This window comes from Sus scrofa, chromosome 7, assembly GCF_000003025.6.
Source record: "Sus scrofa isolate TJ Tabasco breed Duroc chromosome 7, Sscrofa11.1, whole genome shotgun sequence".
NCBI lineage: Eukaryota > Metazoa > Chordata > Mammalia > Artiodactyla > Suidae > Sus > Sus scrofa.
Genome location: NC_010449.5, coordinates 13,237,656 through 13,258,310, shown reverse-complemented (window position 1 = coordinate 13,258,310; position 20,655 = coordinate 13,237,656). Strand labels below are relative to the sequence as shown.

Here is a 20,655-nt window from a genome sequence, read left to right as displayed (position 1 = left end):
CAAATGTTCCAAAATATTTACTAAAATGAGCACCTTAATCTAATTGTTTCTAACTTTTCTCATTATTTTTCATCCAAGGTTTTATTTTCTGCTGAGAAGAAAGTGCTTGAAATCAAGACTTGTAACCATTTACATTTAAAATCACGAATTCATCATCATCCACATAACAGATTAAGTTTTATGAATATTTAAATGAGGGTGTGTTTTCCATTTTGGAGTCTACCATCTTGTCTTTGTCCTGGTAGCCCGATTGCTGGGATTATACTGCTCAAAATCACACATTTCGTACATACCTTAGGGAGATAGAGGACTTTCAGGTTTTACTGTTCTGCAGGGCTTTATGGTCTTATGAATGTGAAGCTCTGCGGTGCATGAATGTTTATATGCACATCAAAATGTGCATTTTCAGTGGTGTAGAAGGACTTCTGTCAGTCTCTAATGACCGCATTTCCAAAAAGAAGATTATGGAATGAAACTTTGCACAGCTTGGATATAAATAAAAGAACTGCACTTCTCCCAGCAACAATAATATGGACGTATGGTCCTCGCTGATGACAAGTCTTGTGGAGTTGAATTATAGCTGCTGTGGGAAGAGTAATTTGGGATCGGCTGACTTTAGTAGTTAAAATTGCAGCTCAGAGTGGCATTAACAACATTTTGGTAGTTACCCCAAGATGAACACTATCACTGGCCTTTTAAATTTTCCCTAGAAACAGCGTTTAGCCTGTTGCTAATAGAACAATTTTCTGGCAGGTCTGATTAGAGACGATGGCCAATTTCATTAATTAGGCTCTTCTCCCACATGGCCCTTCACTCAACAACAGGGGAGTTGGAGCACAGAATGGCTGAATATCTAGCTCTTTGCTTCAGCTCTGCCTTTCGCTTTGCTCATGTAGACGAATCTCTCTCAGGATTCAGCTGTGCCCTTCTTCCAGCTCCCTGCAATTCTGGGCATGGCATGACTAGCAGACTCTAAACCACACTCATTTTTAACCTCCTCAGTCCACATGTCAAAGGCTTTTCACTCCACCTTTAAGATATTCTGATCCACCTGCTTCTTACTTCTGGAAAGTTCCATGCGTTCCCTCAGCCAGATCACATCCTATTTAGGAGCAGTTTCACTGAACCTGCTGAGTTCTGATAACTTGAAAGGGAGAATTTGGCTCACTCAGGCAGTTCAAAACATTGTGAAAGAAAAAGCCAAACGTAGGGATTTTCAGTAACGACAAATAATTGAGGGTTTTTGCTGAGTTTGTCCATCACACATGTGCAGGGCTCAGAGAGCCTCAGTGACCTTTGTGGGTATACATGCACATCTGAATGCCTAGGAGCACGTGTGTACAGGGAAGAAAGGGACAGTTCTGATTAGGAGTCGAGGCTCTGCATTTTGCTTGAACTCTATCAGTTATTACTCAGGCAGCCGGAATTATTGGACAACTAGGTTGGTGGACCATTTTGTTCTGGGGTCCCAGGGGAGAGAGAAGGAGAATGAATTTTGGTAATCAGTTTAAAGCAAGCCTTGGGACAAGCAGACACCAGGTAATGTGACTTATTTCCATCCAATTCCCTTGGGAAAGAGCTGGTTCTCTGGGGAAGCCCCGTCGATCTCTGAATATTCATCAAATCTTTGCACTGTTTCACTGGGAAACGTACAGGCCACAGAGTACCATGTGGATGACAAAATGAACAGGTATAACTGGCAGAAAGGGTACAGGTAAGACTTGGAGGAGATGCAAAAAGCACCCAGCCAGGGTGCCTATGCTGAAGGCATTTCCAGATCTTCTGAAACTGTAGCAGCCTTCTTGTTGAAAACCAGACAGAAAAGAAAAAGGAGACTTCTTCCTTTGTCTAAGGTCAGGGGAATGGACATCTGCTTATTGGGTACAATTAGTGGGCCCTGGGAAAGTCACTGACAATGTCATTTTTTTTTTTTGGTCTTTTTGCCTTTTCTAGGGCTGCTCCTGCAGCATATGGAGGTTCCCAGGCTAGGGGTCTAATTGGAGCTGTAGCCGCTGGCCTATGCCAGAGCCACAGCAACACGCCACGTCTGCAACCTACACAACAGCTCATGGCAATGCTGGATCCTTAACCCACTGAGCAAAGCCAGGGATCGAACCCACAACCTCATGGTTCCTAGTCAGATTCCTTAACCACTGTGCCACAACAGGAACTCCTGACAATGTCACCTTAATGTTCCTCCTCAATGAGTCTGCCAATATCATGTATTTCATAATTAGAGATATTGTATTTTTAAATCTTATTCCTTAGGGCCCTCTAATCTACTCTAGAGGAAAAGTCCCTCGAGTTTCAGGGAATGAAGAGGTAAAAGGGGAACTGATAGATGAAAGCAAGACAGGAAAATGGGCCACCAAAAGAGATGATAGGCTGTCAAAGACAAGTTCCACCCACTCCACAGTTTTGCTTAAAACAAGATTAAAGATGCTTAATTTTGCAGACATGAACAAAAGCACTAGTGCCACAAAGTCAGATTATGAAAGTCATCTGAATTGACACACAAAGAGCCATGAAGAAAGCTTACACCAGCAGTTCTCAACCTTGAGTTTGCATCAGAGTCACCAGGAGGATTTGCTAAAGATTGTTGAGTCTCACCCTCAGGGTTTCAGATTCAGCAGGCGTGGGTGGGCCCAAGAATTTACAATTCTGACAAATTCACTTAATTAGCTCCAGGAGTTTCCGTTGTGGCTCAGTGGTTAATGTATCTGACTAGCATCCATGAGGACACAGGTTCGATCCCTGGCCTTGCTCAGTGGGTTAAGGATTTGGCGTTGCCATGAGCTGGGGTGTAGAGTGCAGATGCAGCTTGGGTCCCAAGTGGCTGCAGTGGAGGCCTGCAGCTACAGCTCCAATTGGACCCCTAGCCCAGGAACCTCCATATGCTGCAAGTACAGCCCTAAAAAGCGAAAAGAAAAAAAAAAGAGCTGTTGGAATTCCTCTCATGGCACAGGGGAAATGAATCTGACTAGGAATGATGAGGCTGTGTGTTTGATCCCTGACCTCGCTAAGTGGGTTAAGGATCTGGCATTTCTGTGAGCTGTGGTGTAAGTTGCAGACATGGTTCAGATCCTGCATTGCTGTGGCTGTGGTGTAGGCCAGAAACTGTAGCTCTGATTCAACCCCTAGCCTGGGAACCTCCACATACCATGGGTTTGGCCCTAAAAAGGAAAAAAAAAAATTAGTTCCAGGAGTTTTTTGGTCAATTCTTTTGAATTTTCTACATAGATGACAATCATGTCATCTATGATAAAAAAAGTTTCATATCTTCCTGTCCAATCTGTATGCATTTTAACTCATTTTCTTGCTTAACTGCATTAGCAAAGATTTCCAGTTTGATGGTGAAAAGGATTGGTAAGAAGGGACATCCTTGACTTAAACCCTATCTTAATGGGAAAGGTTTGAGTTTCTCACTATTAAGTATGATGTTAGCTGTTGGTTTCTATAGTCTTTATCAAGTTGAGAAAGTTCCCCTGCAGTCTTACTTGCTGAGTTTTTATCAGGAATGGGTGTTGGATTTTGTCAAACGCCTTTTCTGCATCTCTTGATATGATCATGTGATTTTTCTTTTTTAGTCTGCCAGTCTGATAGATTATATTAATTGACTTTTGAATGTTGAACTAGCCTTGTATACTTGGGATAAATTCAACTTAATTGTGGTATATAATTCCTTTTGTACTTTTTTGGATTTAATTAACTAATATTTTATTGAGAATTTTTGCATCTATGTTCATGAGAGATATTGGCCTGCAGTTTTCTTTTAAAAGAAAAACACTTTATAATGTTTGTTTTATTTTGGTATTAGGGTAATGCTGGCCTCACAGAATGACTTAGGAAGTACTCCCTCTGCTTTTATCCTGTGAAAAAGATTAGAGAGAATTTATATAATTTCTTCCATAAATGTTTGACAAAATTCATGGTTCTCTTTGTTTTCTGGTTTCTGAAGATTCCATTGATCCATAAGAGAGAACACACAGCAAACTGCTATCCTCTAGCTCAGAGATTCTTTCCTCACCTGTGTCCAGTCTGTTCATAAGCCTATCCAAGCCATTCTTCAATTCCGTTAGTATTTTTTATTTCTAGCATTTCTCTGGTTCGTCCTTCGAATTTCCATCTTTCTGTTTACATTGCTCATCTGTTCATGCATGCTTTCTACTTTATCCATCATCATAATTGTTTTAAATTCCCAGTTTGATAATTCTAACATCCCTGCCATGGCCGGTTCTGCTGTTTGCTTTGTCTCTCCAAGGTGACTTTTACTTTTGGTATGTCTTGTTATTTTTTTCTTGGTAGCTGGACATGATATACCGGGTAAAAGAAACTGTAGTAATGTGATGGTGGTGAGGTACTGGAGGAGGGAAAGCATACTTCAATTCTGTGATTGGGTCTCAGTATTTCAGTGAGCCTGTGTCTCTGGAGTGTGAACTTCACAAATGTTTCTCATGTTCTTTCTTCCCCCTTATTTGGGACAGGATGGCGAAAGTGGGTTGGACCTGGCTCTCTCCTTTCCTCATGTAAAAGACTTCCATGTGAAAGACTACAGTCTATTGGAACTGAGTATTTTCCTTTTCCGAATCAGGTAGGCCCTGACCATACCCTACCAGGCTAGGCTCTGTTTACCTCGTTTCCTCTGAGGGCAGGCCTTGCTAAGAACACAGTGCCCTGGCTTATTTAAAAATGCATCTTTCTTCCTTCTGCCTGTCAGAAGCCCAAGGGGAATTTTTTTCCAAGTATTTACTGAAGGAACCTGGTTGTGCTCCTGGAGGTAAATCTCACAATACTTTGGGATCTCCTAGGACTGGGTCTCCCATAGTACTTAACTCTCAGAGTTGTCTGCACTGAGCTCCCAATACTTTTGACAATTACAGTTCAGGGTTTCTGCCCCTGCACCGGGTCCCCTGACAGTTTCACTCTCCAAGCCCAAACTCCCGGCATTTTATTTGCCTGTTTCTCTGATCTTGAGGATAGCAGTTTGCTGTGTGTTCTCTCTTATGGACCCAAGAAGAGTTGCTTTTTCAGTATGTTCAGCTTTTTCCTTGTTGTTAAAATGGAGTAGTGACTTCCAAGCTCCTTACATGCAGAACCAGAAACTGGAAGTCCTTCTGCCGCTTCTTTTCTGAATGAGAAAAAATTTATTCTGTTTCAATTTTCATATATTTTGGAACTGCCATCCCAGATTTATCCTTTGGGTGACAAAGCATTTCCCCATCACCTGCCTTTTGATATGTGTATGTAGGACTGTGGATAAAGGAGTGTGGTGGTTTATGAACACCTAGGTAGGAAGGGCTAAGGAGCAGTTATCTGGTAGAAAGGATAGTGGGACTGTGATGATAGGGGGGCCACTAAAAGACTCTGTGATAAGCACTCTATTTTTACTTGGATTGTTTTTGTTTGTTAAAAATAGCAAAGTTCTCTAAAGATACTTTTATCCTCTGTGCATGAGACTTCAGGCCTGGGGTTATTACTGTTATTTTTATCATATTTATATGGTGATGCTTAGAGGGGACTAAAGCAACACCCAAACTGCCCCTTTATACCGTCACTGCCAAGAATAAAACATACAAGTACACACTGTCATCGTTAGTTCCCACGGACTTTTGTGTATTTTGCATAAGTTTGGGAAATGGCTCTCTCTTCCTTATGTGCTAATAGGAAAAAGCAAAAAGAAGCAAGCCAGGATTGCCAGTAACAAAGAAAACTGGACCTCTCTGCTAAAACTTGTTTGGAGGGCAAAATCTGCTTTGTCAGCAATGTAACCTAAAGATATAAGCTAAGAAATGAGAAATCAGACTGCTACTTGTTGACCCTAAAATTGCCACAGCAACATAAGGGCCAAGTTTGTTGGGCTACAATTGTCCCCTTAATTTCATTCAGCATCTTACTATCTCCCCTGGGCCATATGTACCCTGCTTGGCATGTGTCACTTGTCCTTATACAAATGGCCCACACAGATCAGCATTGATTCAATCTTATTGAGGAGGAAACAGGACTTTGAACAAGGTGCTAATGAAATAAATGTGGTATGATATCAGTGGTAGTTATCTCTGAGTAGTGGGGTAATGAGTGGTTTTTATTTTCTTCTTCACATATCTATTGTCAAATTTTTCTACATCAAACATTTAAGTTTTATGATCAGAAAAAAATTAAAAGATATGACTGAACATAATAGAAGCTTATTATTTAATTTCACAATCAGAAGGTAATTCCTGAGGGCCTGCTATGTGGCTAGGTGTTACAGGTACAGATGCAAGAAAACAAGTTGCAAACCCAGAGAATGACTAGTGACTGTGAGTAACAAGTGACAAGTCACTAGCTGTGTGGAACAGATAACAAACACCCAATTCTGAAAGCAATGATTTGCTGATCACCATGATTGAAAATGTACATTTTCCCATCTTGTTAGCCTAAAAAAAGACAAGAAGTATTCTCATAAAAAAAAGGAATGTAATCCCATTTACCATCAGATCAAAAAGAATAAAATAATTAGGAATAAACCTATCCAAGGAAGCAAAAGACCTGTGCTCTGAAAACGATAAGGTGCAGATGAAATAAACTGAAGATGACACAAACAGATGGAAAAATATACCATTTTCTTGGACTGGAACAATCAATATTGTTAAAATGACCATACTACTCAAGGCAATCTACAGATTCAATGCAATCTCAATTAAATTGCCAATGGCATTTTTCATAGAACTAGAATAATTTTAAAATTTGTTTGGAAACAAAAACGACTTCAGGGAGTTCCCGTTGTGGCGCAGTGGTTAACAAATCCGACTAGGAACCATGAGGTTGCGGGTTCGATCGCTGCCCTTGCTCAGTGGGTTAATGATCCGATGTTGCCGTGAGCTGTGGTGTAGGTTGCAGACACGGCTCGGATCCCGCGTTGCTGTGGCTCTGGCATAGGCCGGTGGCTACAACTCTGATTCAACCCCTAGCCTGGGAACCTCCATATGCCGCGGGAGCGGCCCAAGAAATAGCAACAACAACAACAACAACAAAAAGACAAAAAAAAAAAAAAAAAAAGACTTCAAATAACCAAAACAATCTTGAGAAAGAAGAATGAAGCTGTAGGAATCAGGCTTTCTGACTTGAGACTATATACAAAGCTACAGTCATCAAAACAGTACGGTAATAGCACAAAAACAGAAATATAGATTCAATAGAATAGGATATAAAGCTCAGAAATAAACCCACACGCTTATGATCAATAAATCTACAGTAAAGGAGGCAAGAATATACAATGGAGAAAAGACAGTATCTTCAATAAGTAGTGCTGAGAAAACCAGAAAGTTACATGTAAAAGAATGAAACCAGGACATTCTCTAACACCATACACACACAAAAAGGGAATGTATTCTTTTTAAAGAAAAGATTTCATTTTCTCTCTAGAACCCAGGAAGTGCAATGCTTGGTACCCAGTTGTTTCCAACCATTATTCCCTTTAACATGGCTTTTTGGCTCTTTAAGACAATGGGGTTCCATAAAGCCTATGAGTCAACCACAGCTTTTTTTTTTTTTTTTTTTTTTTTTTTTTAATATCCAGTGTGCACATAATAAAATAGAGTCTAAATTTACAGTCTGACCAAGAGAGGGAAGCAGTAATGTCACACTCCACTTACTTATAAATATGTTGGCAACACTCCATTAAATCATAAAGACAAGTTAAAGACTCTGGCCTGCTCAAATACCAACGAAGTCCCAGTCAATATCATGCTCTTCTTTAGCCAAAAGTATGTATCAAAAGGGCAATAATTTTATACTAGGTAATTGTTATAAATTAGTATTTTTACTGCCCTTACAGTTGACTTTTTTTTTCTTCAATGATTCCACTTTCATAGGCAGAGAAAGGATGCATGCTTATTGAATAGAGCTACATAGTTTTGCAGCCTAGAAAGGAAAGATGAGTAGGTAGATTGAAAATGTCAGTGTGAGACTACTAGGCACATTTTATAAAAAAAATCATCCAGGCACTGATAATAAAATAGGTTCATTCTTCATTAATAGGACTGTTGCCTTGGCAACTTCCAGCTCACATAAGTATTTACATCAGCTACAGTGCACAGTTCTGACACTAAGGAACAGCTCCAACATGTCCTTTCTACATTCATGTCTGAAATCTTCTATTATATAGCCCCACTACATTATCGGTTCCCATTAAAGTAACACCCAACCAACCCCATGTAGAACTTGTCATATCCAGCCCCAAAGAAGCAATTTAAATAAATTTGTTGGCATGTCGAATAGATAAAAGGTAGAATTGGTAAATGGTTTTCTTTTCCAAAAAGGATGACTTACAGCAGGTCACATAGCTTTGTTTTTATATTTTTGCTCATCCAACAGAAGACAAAGTATGTTTAAACAATTAATTTCATGAATAGTAATATGTATTCAAATCATGCATTGTGTCTCTAAAATTATTTTCCTAGTTTGCAATGATCACTGAACAGCCTAAAGTACTGTTAGACACTGAGAGTATGAATCAGTATGATGTGTATGGTGGGGACGAAGGGCAGAGGGGACAGTAAATACTAGGAAGCATTTACCATTGACCTAGCACTTGCAATGCTTGGAATTTTCCTTGAGAAAATAATTGTACAATTTTATAATAATATTTGTATAAGGACATGCACTGAATTTCATTTCTAATGGGGAAAAACTGAAAATAAGTCAAATGTGACTAATTTTTAAAATGTTTATAAATGAACTAGATGACCGTCATGGCAGGGATGGGACCAGGTGAAGCTGGCGGAGAGCCCAGGTGTGCATTCTCTCAGAGTTACACCCTCTGGTCTCACTTGTCTCACTCTTGTCTGGGCTCTGCATTGTTCTGTGTATTATTTCCCTTCTATCCAATTTTGATGTCTAAGTCAATCATGGCATAACCATACAATGAAATACTATGCAGACATTAAAAATGATAATAGTATAAATCTCAATTCACTGACATGGAAAGAGGCCCAGAACACGTGGTCTAAGTTAAAGCAGGTCACAAAAACAGAATGTGGAGAAAAGTCTGCAAAATCTACAACCTAAAACCAATCACTGTAATTTAAAAAGCCCCAAATATTATTTTTCTAAATAACTGTTGCAAATAATTGTTTTAAAAATAAAATCTCCAGGAGTTCCCGTCGTGGCGCAGTGGTTAACGAATCCCACTAGGAACCATGAGGTTGCTCAGTGGGTTAACGATCCGGCGTTGCCGTGAGCTGTGTTGTAGGTCGCAGACGCGGCTTGGATCCCGCGTTGCTGTGGCTCTGGCATAGACTGGCAGCTACAGCTCAGATTAGACCCCTAGCCTGGGAACCTCCATATGCCGTGGGAGCGGCCCAAGAAATGGCAAAAAGACAAAAACAAACAAACAAAAAACAAATCAAATCTCCAAAAGAATTAAAACCAGTGGTTATTTTCCAAGGCATCAGAATAGAAAAAAAAAAAAAAAAAAGGAGTTCCCATCGTGGTGCAGTGGAAACGAATCTGACTAGGAACCATGAGGTTGCAGGTTTGATCCCTGGCCTCGATCAGTGGATTAAGCAGTAAGCCGTGGCTCGGATCTGGCATTGCTGTGGCATAGGCTGGCAGCTGTAGCTCCGATTGGATCCCTAGCCTGGGAATCTCCATAGGCCATGGGTGCGGCCCTAAACCTCCCCCCCTCTGAAAGAAAAAAAGAGAAAAAAAAAGAAAAAAGAAAACATCTCTTTACTTTTCTGACAGGTACGAATATTGTCACAGACTTGTAATTTGAACACAACTATTCCCTGAAATTTACTTCATTTTCAAATGTGATCATTGTGTAGCTACGAAACACTTGGCAGATTGGCCCCTCTCCAAATTCTCTAACTTGCTTTTCTAATACTTGAGAAATCTAAAGTATTTTATCAACATGTTGAAACCAAATCTTCTGACTCAGGAAGCCAGAACTGCTTCAGGGTTGATGAATCTTAGGTCTGCACAAATAAAGGATACTTAGCTGCTCTAAAACCACTCAGAAAAATTAGAGGCAACAAGTACTCTTTACTCTAGAATGTACCCTAATGTTAAGCACAGTTCTTTCACTCTGTGTTCTTTAAGCCATACTCTTGGCCAGTGGATGCGTGTATAGAAGGGTCTTTGTAAGTATCCTGAATAATGGATGGCTGACATCATGGGAGAGTAGCATGGTGTAGCACAGAAACTGTGCTTTAGATCTTCAGAAGGGCCTGGGGTAGAATCTAATTCTACACATTAACAGATGCATGGTCATAAGCAAGCTACCCAACCTTCCTACCTTCCTTCTGCCCTTCTGTCCTTCCTTCCTTCTTTCCTTCCTTTCTTCCTTCTTTTCTTTCTTTCTTCCTTTCTTTCCTTTCTTCCTTCCTTCCTTCTTTCTTTCTCTTTCTCTCTCTCTTAATCTTTTTCTCTCCTTCTGCTTTTTAGGGTCACACTCACAGCACTTGGAAGTTTCCAGGCTAGGGGTCGAATTGGAGCTGCAGCTGTTGGCCTACACCACAGCCACAGCAACTTGGGACTCGAGCCTCATCTGCAAGCCACACCACAGCTCAGGGCAACACCAGATCCTCAACTCACCGAGCGAGGGCAGGGATTGAACCCACATCCTCACAGATATCAGTCAGATTTGTTTCTGCTGTGCCACAACAGAAGTCCTACTCAACCTTTCTGAGGCCCCACTTCTTTATCTTAAATACGACCTACCTTAAAGGGTCCTCCTGATGATCAAGGGAAGCAGTGCAAAGTGCCTAACACAGCAGGTCCTCAACAAATGCTAGTTCCCTTTCTTCTTCTTTACATCTGCCTCTCTCACTAACAGAAAAGTCAAACAAGGCAGAGAAATGAAGTCCATCTCTAGTGACTATAAGATGTGGCTACAAGCCAGATTTTGTGCATTCATCAACCATATAGACCCGACATCAACCTGTCCACACTGAGATCTTACTATAAACACTCAACCCATGAAAATCCTTGCTGAACGCTGGCTTCCCCAACCCCCCGTGGATCCCCAGGCACCTTGGACCACTGACCATGAGGTCACCCTGCAGCCAGGATTTGTGGGATCAACACTACTTGGGGCATACGTGTTCTCATTTGTCTTTTGCTGCTCAGTGAACTCTTCTAGGCAACAGCTTGATTCCAAGATTTTTTTCTTCAAATACCAAATATTTCTTTCCCCTTCTTCTGATGATAACAGATGCTTATTATAAAAAGGTCAAAGACATGGATGTTAAGGAGGAAGTAAAAAAAGCTTTGGGTAAGTTTACCCCCTAAAATGACTGTTGTCAGCAATTCAGTAAGCATCCCTCCAGACTTTAATTTCAATAAGGCATATCTTTCTTAAGTGTATATATCCCCTCTACCCTCTCTTCTTTTAATTCCTGCACAGTTATCCTCAGAAAATCTCTTTTCCTACCTTTTTTGGGTCCCATTTGTGAATTCCAAAGTTATCCTTATAATTAAAGGAAAGTAATTACACACTCATATAAACGAAAATCCCATCTCTAGTAGTGAAAGTAGAAAGGACTTGGGCACTAAACAGCTGAAAGATGCATCATCTGTATAGACATTCCTACCTGGTTCTCTGTTTTTCTCTAATTAAATTCACATCCTCCAGGTATTATAACAAATGACTGTTTTCCATTTAATGTTATTGCTTTTCATAATAAATAACTGTTTTTCATTTAATGTTATTGTTTTTCTGCTTAATTTAACTAAAAACATAGTGGAAGAATTTTTCTAGCATTTTGCATTACACAGTACTGCACAAAAGACCTTTGATGAAGATCTTTTTTCAACTTATCTATTCCAAACTGATAATTTTATAAAATAAATAAAAGAGCCTTTCTAGGACAATAAAATAAAACCCAGACACACAAAGTACGAGTCCAAGTTTTTAAAAGTATCAGATTGAGAAGACTTAAAATTGTTGGATTGTTACGAAAGCTTTCAATGTCTTACACTTTTTTTCCCCTCATATTTTCTATACGTATCTCATGGCAGACCCTTAGCAGGGTTTGTGGATGGCGGTGGTCTGTGTACTACATCTGTGCTAATATCTTTCTGCATATTCTTTTTTTCTGTCTTTTTAGGGCCACACCCGTAGCATATGGAGGTTCCCAGGCTAGGGGTTGAATTGGAGCTGCAGCTGCAGGCCTATGCTACAGCCACAGCAATACAGGATCCAAGCCACGTCTGCAACCTACACCACAGCTCAGGGCAACGCCCGATCCTTAGCCCGCTGAGTGAGGCCAGGAATCCAACCTACATCCTCATGGATACTAGTCAGGTTCGTTACTCCTGAGCCACAACAGGAACTTCCCCTTCTGCATCTTTGCACAGGAAACAAACTACCCATTGCTTAAAGTAGGACTATGGGCAAGTGTCTTGCAAGTTCCCAAGAACGAATTTACAGATGAACTTTAGGTGGGAGTGCCATGTGAAAGTCTGGGACTGTCTGTGCTGAACACATTGAGACAACCCACTGAAATGTTCAGTTTTCACCCAGACACTTAAAATTATATTAATACAACTAAAGACTCGAAACCAGGGAGAGCTGAGTACTGGAAATATGCCATGAAATCCTGGATAAAAATTTTAATTTCCCAACTGCCCTTTCAGTCCCCAACTTTATTTCTCGCCTGATGGCTATCATTTGAATGCTCGCGTTCAAAGGGGAAAGCAACACGCCAAAGCCCAATCCAAAGAGAAAAACCAAACAAAATCCTGTTTCTTTTCTAAATCTGACCTTCAGTTTAAAAGACTTATAGTAAGGCATACCCTGTCACAGATAGCGCTCATGGGGTTTCTACCAGACTACAGGTCAATATATTGATGGGTTGTCCTATTCCTTAATTTTTGTCTAGCTTTCTTAAGCTGCCTTAGAGAGAGCTCTAGTCTTTCAAAGGCTTACTTTCCTCACAGAACAAGAATGAGGATGATGGAAATGAGGGAGGTCCTAGATTGTCAGAGCTCTGATAAAATCAGGACTTTTGCCTCTGTGTGTGTGATAACCAAAAACATATACAACCTTTGTTTCTCCAGATTTCATTTGCTCATTCATGACAGAAAGCCTGGCCTTGATTGTCTCTTAACTCCGGGTCTAGGGTACTGCTTGATGTGAATTGTCAGCCCTGGTGCACTGTCATCCATTGATTCAATAATATGGTCTTCCATTGAGTCAATAATACTCGAAGGATTTGATTCCCTTTACTTACACATTCACTTTCATTCATTCATTGAGCGAACATAGAGTAACCACTGATTAGGGGTACAGTGCTAGACACTGAGAGGGCAAAAGGAAAACAGCATACTCCTGGAACCTTAAAATAGATCCCAACACTCAACAGGGGTAAATCATATTACCTTGCCTGCATGGTAAGCTGTTCTAATCAAAGCAATTAAAAGCTAACACTCAGCATTCCAAGTACCTTGCCATTTAAAATATTTATCTTGTGAAGTGTTTCTGGCAAGGGAAAGGATTTCTATGGTAAATACTTATGAGTAATAATGAATACTCTTTTTTTTTACATCACCAAAACATCTTACACTTGATATATTAAAAAAATTGGCTTGTAATGTATCATTTTAAAACTGACAATGTAAAACCATAATCTAAATACAACTGGAAAGGGAAAAAGACACTAAATACACTTGCCATATGCAATTAAGAAATCTGCAAACACATATCCTACAATTAGTGACCCTTGGGTCACAGTACCCATGTATATGTAACTAATATAGCATTAGAGGGAATTCTTAGGTGAAGACTGGATATACAAGTGTGTGTGGACATGTGTGTGTGTGTTTGTATGTGTGGTGTGTTTTGTGGGAACATTTGCTTGAATAGAAATAGCAAGATAATCTAAATGAAATCAGGTCATTACTTTCAGACAAAGTATTAATTTTCAGATGCTTAAGCAGCCTCCAGGCACACAATTAAATTATCCTGAAGTCTAGATAGAAAACAACAACAAATGTTCTAATTATTGGCATAGTTTTAGAGAGAAGGAAAGATGGGAGGGGGAGAAAAAAGGCAAAAGAAAGGAAAGAACCTATATTTTGCAGTACTAGCTAATGTGATTAAATTCTAATATGGGAAACAATCCTCTAAAAGGGTCTTTCCTTTTTTTAGTTTTCTGAGGCCATCTATTATAAGGTGAGTTGGCTTTAGTGAACTCTTCTTTGAAATTACACAAAGCTCTTTCTTATATATACATGCTTTTTAAAAGTATTATTGTCATCATGGTCTAATCCAGGAGACTGGATAGAGTGCCCTGTGTTATACAGCAGGATTTCATGGTTTATCCATTCTAAATGTAATAGTTTGCATCTATGGACCTGGAACTCCCAGTCCATCCCACCCTCTACCTCCTCCCCTTGGCAACCACAAGTCCCTTCTTTACCTCTGCGAGTCTGTTTCTGTTTCGGAGATAGGTTCATTGTATCATATTTTAGATTCTACATGTAAGTAATATCATATGGTATTTATCTTCCTCTATCTGACTTACTTCACCTAGCATGATAATCTCTAGTTATATCCATGTTGCTGCAAATGGCATTATTTCATTCTTTGTTATTGCTGAGTAGTAGTACATTGTGTATACGCACCACATCTTCTTAACCCATTCATTTGTTGATGGACATTTAGGTTGTTTCCATGTCTTGGCTATTGTGAATAGTGCTGCTATGAACATAGGGGTGCATGTATCTCTTTAAATTACAGCTTTGTTCAGATATAGGTCTAGGAGTGAAAGGGAATTTCTGAGGGGTAAAATGTTTGGAGAAAAGTTGCTAGTTACCCTCAGGACCTCCTGATGCAGACTAAGCTGCAGATTCTCGCTATGCTTTTACATACTTGTGAGACTCAATGATCTAATTTTTCTCCAGGTGCAGATCCAGAGGTGCCACCTAAGCTGGCGGGTGACATAGCTTACTCCCAACCCCAGCAGCCTGACATCCCTGCATAATTCAGCTCTTCTATTTTGCTTACACCAGTGAACACAGAACAGAAGAGGATAATCAGCCCTGGCATTCCATAGGTCTTCTTAGAAGGTTTCCTTTAAAAAGTGGAAAGAAAAGCACAGGTATCATCTTAACCTGGGAGATTTATGGAACCTGATTCATTGTTTGAGCAAAATATTGAGGTGACATTTTATTTGCAGTGAAGTAAACAGGGAGGTCCCGGTGGTTAGCGATACCTGGTGGACCTTGAAGAAATGTTTAGATTCCAAGTCCAGCTCTTTATTTAGAGCCTCTCCAAGGCTCTAAATGTGCTACAAAACTAAAATGTTCAAGGAAAGAGGCAGGGATTAGATGTTATAAAAGCAAACATCCTTAAGTTAAAAAGCAGTCATAGGGACGTCTAACTAAGGCCAGTGACTTAGAGGAATGGGCTGTGAGTCAAAGCATAAGTTGGATAGAAAAATATGTGTTCAGTGCTGAGAAGAAAAATTCTCCACATTCTTGGGGGAAATGATAGCAGAGATGGACCCCTCTGTAGCATTTCTGAATTGTGCAAATTGGGTGTCAATAGCACAGAGTGATGACCAGGCGGAGACAAAGCTAGTGTGATGAGGGAGAAGTGAGGACCCGAGGAACACAGTTCATCTGTTCTGGAGATGAACCTGTCCATTCTCCCTGTCCCCTGCTCGGTGCTGCTCTTAGGTGCTGCTCTCAGGGGACGTGAAAGACACAAGTTACAATGTTGCTCGACCCTCTCCTGGCCCCTTGTGCTTGAGCCTGCCCTTATCACAACCTTTCCACATACTGTGGAAATTTGGTAGGGGAAACAGTAACAACTGCAGAGTACGAAGAAGTGGCACTGCTTCTTACTAGTGATCCCCTTGCCTACAAAGGCAGCGGGAGACAGCAGCCTAGGGGGTCTAAGCCAGGCATCTCCCAAACAATGGATGGAGAATTTGGAGACTAGATTCCTGGCTCTGCCACAGGGTCACAGTGCTGCATTCAATGCATCATTTATATCACCTTCTTCTCTAGTTGGGGTGTCCTTCTTTGAAAAAAGAGAAAGACAAGTAGAAAGGAAGAAAGAAAAGGGGGAGGGAAGGAAAGAGGATGAGAAAAAGGGAAAAAGGAAGAGAGGAAGGGAGAGAGGAAGGAAGAAAGGAAAGCAGAAAAATAATTTTTTTAAAAATGAAATGTTATATATATTGGAATGGAGGGTTTCTATGGTATTTCCCGCTCTAATAATTCTATCATAACTGGCTAAGACGGTAAGACGGGAGATTCCTGATATAAAGCCTGTATGAAATCTAAATGCAGAATTCATTTTTTTGGATCTTTGACATGTGGAGAATGGAAAAGATGTACAGATCCTTGGGGACTGAGATTGCCAAGGTATTCACATCTAGTTATAATAAAAATAAACATTCAGATTAAAACTATTAGCAAGAAACTAGTTAATGGGAGGACTAATTTGGCTGAAGGCAGACAGGAGAGTGAGAAGCATTTGTGTAGAACAAGCTGTTTCACTGAGTCAACTCCAAACTTGTGAACTTGTGCTTCTGATCTTTTTTTTTTCCCCCCAGTGGAGGCAGGAGGGTTTCTATATGGACTCAGATTATAAAGCACCACAAATGCAAACGGTCATTTTTTAAGTGAGTACAAATTACTCATACAAGTGTTCTAAAATCAAAGGAAGAATATGGATAAAATTAGTAAAATAAACACATGGACATTTTTGCATTATTATTCTAGAGATAGGTCCATGTAAAGGGAGAAGTGACAATGGAGAAGACCAAGAAGGACAGACTCATGGAAGCCTCAAAGTCTTTTTAAACGAAGGAGTCTGATTTTTTTTCCCGTATCATCATAAAGCAGAGTGATACATTATCTTTAGAATTCTGTGTATCCTTTTCCTGACATGTTTCCTTCTGCTTGTTTTGCAAGTTCAGATGATTGAGGCATTTTCCCTGGCGCAGCTCAAGGTGCTTTTTTTTTTTTTTAATGGTGATGATGCTGTTCTATCTCAAGCTCTTGGTTTGGAAAACTAACTCCCTCATGCTTTTACACTGAGACAACGGGTGAGTCACTCAAAGAGGCTCTGAGAGCCCTTGGAAATGATGACGTCCGGTCTCATTACTGAGAAGGATAAGGGACCAGCTCAAGGTCATGCTATATAAAGCAGAGCCAGCTTGAAAATCCAAATACAAACAAGAAGTGGTCATTCTTACTCTCCCACCCTTTGAACGTGTTACCTAATCAACGTGGCATAAAATACACAAGACACTTGGTAGATGATTTAAATAAAAAATTCTAGCAACGTCTACAACAGCGATCATGACCCATCAAAAGAATGGCAATAATTGTCTAAAAAGGGTCATCCTTTATAAAGTCCAGGAACTCAAGGACATAATATCATGCAGTATGATTTAATTCTCCCATGTGTAATATGTTTTACTTTTTTCATTGAATTTTATTGCCCTTTTGTTCAATTGTGGGTCTCTCACTTTTATTGAGCTATTAATAAAAGAGCATCTATTTACCCATTTTAATCATGATAAGAAATAAATGTTCCAGGCTTGTACAAACATTTGAAATGTAAACTATAAATCTCCAAAAAGAACTTGAGTAAGGAAGAGCAATATGATTTGCAGTTGTTTCATGATTGTCAAATCATTTAGAAAGAGACCTGAGATTAGTTCCATATACCATAAATGGCAAAAGGACCGCTCTGTTTAAAAAAAAAAAAAAAATCACATCCATCCACTGAAGGATAAATGATGGCTAACCAAGGTTCTTAGAATTCTGTAGGGTCAGTATCTAGGAGATCCTTTCCTTTGACACTGAGGACTATACTTACCCTAAACATCTATTATAAAGTCATACACTGTTTATACTTTCTTAAAAAGGGTGCAAGCTGTGTCAGTGTTCTTGGGTTGAAGGGTAATTTTAAAAAGACCTTCTTCGGTTTATGTTGCATACAAGAAGGCTTTACAAGATCTAATCTTTTCTAAACCTGTTATGTCCTTTGGTTCAGCAGAGCTTCCTAATTGTAGCTATTACTTCCCCTTTTTTTGTGGTCTGTTCTGTCAATAGACTATTGAGTATTCAGTAAATTAAGCCCAACCAGCAGCCAGCACACGAAGACAGACGTTAAATCATAGCTCAGCTGCCCATATTCATTGTTAGTATCTGTAAAATAGCTTTTAAGCAGAGGGACAGGATTTAACATGATGCACATTTGTGTCATTCTCAAATTTCCATACTGTACAATCAGGTATGTGAGGACTTTTTTTTTTTTTTTCTAGGCAACAGGTGTGTTCTTGGAACAAAGTTCAACCCCCACTTCTGGCTTATGTGAGAGGCAGCAGCTGCAAGCTTAATGTCAGTGACACATGGTTTTATAAGAGAGAAAAAAATAAACTATTTGTTCAATGTATTAAAGTAATGGGCAGATGGACGATGGCTGCCTGTCCTTTTCTTTGTGTTGTAGAACCAGAGCCTACACTTTTCAGATAATGAGTTTTTTTCTCTCTTTCTCTTTTCTTGTCTCTCCCTTTTTCTTTTTTTCTTTTAAAATTAAAGTATAGTTGATTTACAATGTTGTGCTAATTTGTGCTGTACAGCAAACTAACTCAGTCATTCATATATATCCCAGGAGACTGGATATAATTATTCATGTCTTCTCTCTTTCCTTCCTTCCTTCTTTCCCCACCTTCCTTCCTTTATTTAAAAAGAAACTAATTAGTGAAGAACATAAATTTCTTTAAGCATTACATATTCATTATTGAGAATATTCCTTCCTTTGAGTCATACTGTTCTCAGGCTGTTGAATGAAGAGAAGAAAAAAATATAAATCAGGCTATACTTTATTTAAAACTTACTTTGTTCTAAAAAGAATTTAAAGGCGCTGTTTACTACACAATTTGAAGAGACTTAAATGCAAATCCTACGTTTTTTAAAAAGGCAAAGTTACATATACTTATTTATAGGCTTCATTATCTCCCAGTAAAAAACATAATGCAGAATTTTGTGAGCTATTACCAGTAAGAATTATAATGTACTGTGTACCTCAGAAACACAATGTCAATATTAATGATAACAGAAGTGATCTAATGATTATTGTAGTTTTCAGGACAGGAAATTGTTCTTCAGTCACTCAATATTTTCTTTTAGTATATTGGGGGTAATATTTCATTTTATGTATTAGCTTTCATAGACTACCATGCCTCAATATAAGAAGCTCAGGCACTACCTTACTGCAGACCAGGTTTCTTAAAAAGACTAAGCTCAAGAACAGAGCAGAGCAATTCTAGAGCTCTGTGATGCATTTGAAGTGAATATGTCTCACTGCATGGACTTTTCTAGAACTCATGTACATCAGAGCTTCCCCTCTTTTGCTAATGAGCATTTCAACAAGGCTATTTAATATTTTTTTTTAAACTTTTTTGGCCATGCCTTTGGCATATAGAAGTTCCTGGGCTAGGGGTCGAATCGGAGCTGCAACTGCCAGTCTACGCTATAGCCACATAAATGCCAGATCCAAGCCACATCTATGACCTATGCTGCAGCTTACAGGAGAGCTGGATCCTTAACCCACTGAGGCCAGGGATGGAACTCACATCCTCATGGATACTAGTCAGTTCTAAATCCCCTGAGCCACAATGGGAAATCCTCAACATAAAAAGGGAGGCCATGAGAAGAATCTTCATTTTTCTTAGACGTGGTGAACAAACACGTTGCAAATGTGATGAGATAAGCACCCATTTAATTACAATTCTGGAACCAAGCACATAACCTGAGTCACCAGATCCCTTGGAAGATTGGTGTTGGGTGTTGCATATAACGCCTAATTGGAGAAAGAGCAAAAACAGAATCCCCTTTTACTTTTTTGGTTTTTTGTTTGTTTTACCCCAAACTACAACTTCATTTAAGAACCAGATTCTCTGTGAGTCTCTACTGAAAATGGTTTTGCCAGGACTCCCTCATTGCTGAGAAATCTACAAGCAGATGGATTTGGAATTCAATCCTTTGCCAGAAACAAAGGCAAATGAATAAGAAGAACCGGCAATAAATTTCTTTGAGGTTTTTAATTGGTTTGGCTTTTTTACTTTAGATTTTCATTAAATGCATGCACATCATGACTAGCCTCAGGAAGGATGCTGAGCATTTTTAAATGTATAAAAAGTGTCTAAAACTGGGAAGCTGGCACTGGTATCATTAAAGTCTCTACCCATCCAGAGATGATAAAATTCTATGACTTTGCTTTTCCGCAGGCTGCACTTGAAGAACAAAAACAAAACTGTGGTAAAGTCCACACAACACAAAAGGTACCGTATCGAGTGTGCGGTTCAGTAGTGTTAGTATAGTCACATTGCTGTGCATTAGATCACCAGGATTTTTTCTGGAGTTTAGTTTGCACCAAAAAACTAAAACTCTACACGCCTTAAACCAGTTCCCATTTCTCCCTCTCCAGCCCCTGGCAAACACCAGTCTCTGTTTCTATGAGTTTGACTACACTACGTACCTCACAGAAATGAAATACAGTATTTATCTTTTTGTGACTGGCTCATTTTACTTTACTTAGCACAACGTCCTCACAGTTCATTCATGCTTTTGCACATGTTAGAACTTCCTTTTTTTTTTTTTTGATAGGCAAGAAGTAGATTTAGTAAGATAGGATGCTTTGAGAGA

General features: G+C 39.4%; 1 protein-coding gene across 1 annotated transcript in view; it reads right to left on the bottom strand.

Annotated features, from left to right (window-relative positions):
• The window catches only part of CAP2 (CAP, adenylate cyclase-associated protein, 2 (yeast)), a 139,857-nt gene that overhangs the window by 92,656 nt on the left and 26,546 nt on the right, over positions 1–20,655 (bottom strand). The window lies entirely within an intron of this gene.